Here is a 5,333-nt window from a genome sequence, read left to right on the forward strand (position 1 = left end):
TAAAGACATTTTCTCTGCCCACGCCAATTGGCAGTTCGAAGCCTTTATACTTGAAATGCCAGATAAAGTGGGCACTGAGAGATAAGATAAGGGAGCTGCAAGTGTGCTGTGGCCCGGGAAGAGCCGGGGGTGCTGGCACATCAAGCCACTGAATGAACGAAAGAGAGTACCACTGGGCCTGGGGAACATGGCAGCCAGAAATGGGAGAGCTAAGTCAAGCCGAGTGGGACAGCCTCCTCCTTTCACACTTGCAGGTGACCAGAAATCATGAAGAGCTTCAAAAACAGAGGGAGGGAGTTCTGGAGGAGAAGAAAAAGGAAAGTCAAAGGATAGGGATTCATCTTGTTTCTGCCCTTATCATGTTAAAGGAAGAGATGAGAACTTGAGAACTTGAGGGCTGTGTGTGTGTGTGTGTGTGTGTGTGTGTGTGTGTGTGTGTGTGTTGTGTTGTGTAGAAAGGCACACCAGGGAAAGAGAAGATCCTCTCAGAACAGACAAACATTAGTGAGGGCAGGAGTGGAGAGAAGGGAGAGAAATACGACCTATGAGATGGAAATGAGAAGTGTGGGGAGTGGAAGGTACCCAATCTGAAGCCAACAGCAACTCACTAAGAGGACAGGACACAACTTCCTGCCCACTGGAAAGCCCCCTTGAAAAAACTTTCCAGCTGAACATCATGAACCATTACCAAGAAGAGTACTGAGGGGCTGTTTAATCTGGGTCAGGCCACTTATCCCCCTGACTCCAGGTAGGTAAAACATTGTGAGTCTGAGGAAATTGTGCCCTCTTCAATCTGCGTGCTCTAGTTTCAAGAAGCAATCACCAGCCTCCTTCCCTCTGAATCAGCCCAAGACCCAGAGAGAGGCTAGCTAGTGTCCCAGTTAGCAATTCATAAAACCAAATTCCCTTTATGCTCCTGTTGTGAGGGGTAATAATTTATTATCTTAAGATTTTGTGCTTTGATTAGCAGCATGAGGACTGTGAAATTCAAACCTATTATTTACTGCCAGTTTCTAATGAATAATAAAGGCAAAGCTTTATTCAAGTCACTAATGCTTGCCCTCATTATTAGAGCTTTAAAGAGGAGCCTAATTAATTAATTGACTGATGATTTTTCTTTGAGCTTCTTACCATGTATACATCACACACACACACACACACACACACACACACACACACATTCCACTCACTGTCAGACACCCAGCTAGCCCCTCTGTAGTGTCCCCCTGGTAGTCAGTACATGTCTGAGCAAGTCAGAAGCCTCAGTGGCCAAGTGCCATTAAGGTCTTCATTCATGAAGTTTCTAAAACGTTCTTGGAGAGCAATTTGATAATATAAATCAAAGCTAAAAATTCAAATGCCCTCTGACCCACTAATTTCATGTGCAGAACTTTTATTCTAGATATTTGAGACTATTATACATATAAAGAGTATTTACTAAAACACCTTTAATTGCCTTCCTGTTTAAATAAAACACAGCACAGCCTTTTCAGGACACAGCATCACATGTTCTGATGGAGAATGATCTCCAGGATATATTGCTAAATAAAAATAGCAAGGTGCAGAACAGAGTGCATGGTATGCTGCCATTCTGGAAGATTAAAGAAGAAATTGGTAATATAATTGCCTCTTAAGAACTGAGGGGAGACTTAATTTATCACTTCTGTACCTTTGGGGTTTTGTACGCTATAGATGAATTATTTATTCAAAAACAAATTAAATAATAATAAGAGTCCTATGAAATAACTCACTGAAGTACTGAGCTATGATAAGAAGTGGAATAAAAACCAGAAAATGTGTTATTTTCACCATGATCTCTGAGACCTTGAGAATATAAAGTGTAGCACCAATAGTGCCCGTACCTTCTGGGTTTACTCCTCTGCGTCACCCAACACACATGGACGCAAACCATGTAAAAGGTCTTTAAAATTCAAAGACAAATACGACTCTGTCCCATCCGTCAAATAACTAATAGAAGAAGACAGCACTTTTAAAAAACAGTAGATTCCTTATAAGATACCAAAACATACAGGAAAGCTATAGTGGCCAAAATTGTATGGTATTCACCCAGAAATAAGAAAAGAAATCATGGGGCTCCTGGCTGGCTCAGTCAGTTAAGCAGCTGCCTTTAGCTCAGGCCATGATCCTTGGGTCCTGGGATCCAGTCCTGCATTGCACTCCTTGCTCAACGGGAGCCTACTTCTCCCTTTGCCTCTGCCTGCCACTCTGACTGCCTATGTTCTCTCTCTCTTTCTGACAAATAAACAAATAAAATTTAAAAAGAAAAAAAGAAAAGAAATCACAAAAATCTATTATAAACTACAGACACAGACTCATGAATATAGTTAGAAATTTCATTTATTAAAAAACGGCGTTGTAATATGGGCTGAGAATAAATGGGCTGTCATTCACCAAGTAGTGAAGACCAATGGAAACTTCTCATGACAAAGACAACAAACAAAATTTTAAGACAAACTTGGAGAAATACAGGCACACACATATGTACAGAATTTGCGTGTATGCCTATGTGTATCAGATTAAGGATTATTCTTCAAAATATACAAAGAATTTTTATCAATGTATGAGAAAAAACATTCTTTCAAATATAAAAATATGAAAAGAATATGTAGACTCTAACATAGATATCTTCTATCCAGACATTCTAGTCTATAAAAAGAAGTACTTGGTATCTATGCATAAGGAAGCATACAAAGTGATATTCATTGTGGCACTGTTACTGTAAATATTGGGGAGGAAGATACCCTCAATAGCAGAAGAGTTAACCACAATATTCTCACACTAGGGAATTCTATGCAACAACTACACTCTGTGTGGAATGGGTCCATATGCACACACTCACATGGAAATATTTCCAAGATAAATCACTAGTGAAAAAACAGTCTGGAATGATCTACAACAGACTGATAATCAAGAGGGGAATGAAATCACTAGGGCTGAATCAAGAGAGCCTTTGGTTTATCCACATTATCTTTAATTTTTATAATGATGCCACATTCATGTATGGTCAGTTCTGAGAGTGGTCCTGGCATCAAGATGGGGGAGGAGAGGGTAGGCATGGTCAAGAAAGGCTCTAAAGAAAGAGTTACACATGAGATCTTGAAAGATGAGAAAGCGTGACCAAGCATATATGACTGGTGCTGGTCTGTGGGGCAGGAGGTGAGACTGATCACTAGAATGCGGGAAGAGCATTCCAGTTGGAGGGAACAGAATGAGCAGAGACAAAGAGGTGTGAAGCAACCGGGCACATTAGAGGAAATATAAGCTATCCCACCTGGCTCCCATACAGGTTGTTTGTGTTTGAGTGCAGGAAAATGGAAGAATAAGATATTTCTGGAGGTGTGGGTCAAACTAAGGACTCTGAGCCATGATCTCGTGACAATGGGGAGCTACTGAAATATTTTAAACAGGAAAGATAATTACATGGATTGTGGGGAGATGGAGTACAAGTAAGCCTGGAGGAGGTATATAATAGCCCAGCTGGGATGCTATTTCAATAGCCCAGGAGAGAGTTGATGAGAAACTTAAATAAGACAGAACCAGGGGGGATGGGATAAACTTCAGAGCTAGAATCTACAAAGTTAACAACTGCTGGGCTATGGAAAGTGAGGAAGGTAGAGGAGCCCAGGATGACTCCAAGCTTAAGGCTTAAATGATAGCAGACTGATGTTTCCAGTTCATTGAGGGTATTCGGAAGAGGAACAGATCTGGGGAAAGGCCAACAAATTCAGCTCTGGACATGCTGAGCCTGGGGTTCTTCTGGAGAGCTGCATGGATATACCCAGATGTTATTTACATGGATCTGAAGTTTAAGGGTAAGGTCTAGCCTGGAAATGTCTATTTGAAGGGATAAGATATGCATTGCATCTTCACCAAGAGTTTTTCAAATACTCCATGAACTTCCTCACCTTTCTCTAACTCCTGCAGAGAAATTCCAGTATGCCCTCCCCACAAAAGGAGGCCAGAATCCCTCCCCATGCCAGAATCTTTGCAAGCATACACATATTTATCTTCAGAGGCACCATAGACGATTTTCATTCAAACCCTGGGAGAACCACTGACAAGAAAAAGAAAGCGGGACCAGGACAGAGAACTGGGGAGTGCGAAATCCAGCAGTTGGACAGAGCATGCACCTGGGAAACAACCCTTGGAGAATCCCCTACTTGGAGATCTGGCATTCCCTTGCGACAAGGGTTAGATACAGAAAAATATTGATTTCTGCTGTTACTGTGCATGTGATCTTATACAACTGCCCTACCTTTCCTCCGCTGTGATGGCCAAGTTCACTTGTCATCTAGGCTAGGATAGAACCCCCAATGATTCTGCCAAGCACTAATCTAGGTGCTGCTACGAATGCATATTTTGAAGGTGTAATTAATATCGTAATTGGTTGACTTTAAGTAAAGGAGATTAAGCTCCATCATCTGGGCACGCCTGATTGGATCAGTTGAAAGGCCGTAAGAGCAGAACTGAGGCTTCTGGGAAGAAGCAGAAATTCCGCCATGGAATTATAGTTTCAGCTCCTACCAGAAAGTTCCAGTCTGCCCATTCTGAAAGCCTGCCCTGGGCTGAGGTTTTTCTTCCCTCATCTGCTCTTTCACCTCTTCCTCCTCCCCATCTCTCTCTACACTGGAACAGAAGGACAAAGGTTGTAAGAGGATGCTCACACAAAATTAAGGAAACAGGTAGATTATTTGCTGAATTCAAAGTTTTGGAAAGGAGCACTTTGGGGATTTGTTTCTAAAACACACACTGTATACTATATTCTGATTTACTCCTACCCTGCTTCAGCTGTGGCACAGTTCAAGGATAACTGCCGTTCACAGGATGGCCCGAAGTAAAATCTTGAAGTACTTGTGAGATTAGCAAAAAACTTCTCAGGTGTTTGTTATTCCTAGTCGGGCAGCTGTTTGGCTAGCGTAGCCAAGGTTGCAAGGAGTGAGAAGCTTACCTATGGAAGGTTCCATACATCTCCCAGATATTGTCCATCAGCCTGTCATTCATTCAGTTGGACAAACTGCTGATAATAATGTAATAATAATGCTGATAATCGAGGTTAGGAATTGCCAATGTCAGCATCATTATTGGGATAAATAAAGATGGACCAGATGAGCAATGATAGAGTCCAGAGTCCAGGAAGCACACCAATTCAGAGACATCTTGGCTTACCTCGTCACATAGACTGATTCGTTTTAGCCAGGAGTGGAGAGGTGGGGAGCTCCAGTAAGCCAGCCTGTAGGTAAAGGAGGGGACCATCTGAACTGCACTATAGGGATCAGCTTCTGTGCAAGACAGCATCCTCCCCAAGGCTCCCC

This window comes from Mustela nigripes, chromosome 2, assembly GCF_022355385.1.
Source record: "Mustela nigripes isolate SB6536 chromosome 2, MUSNIG.SB6536, whole genome shotgun sequence".
In the NCBI taxonomy this organism is placed as follows: Eukaryota; Metazoa; Chordata; class Mammalia; order Carnivora; family Mustelidae; genus Mustela; species Mustela nigripes.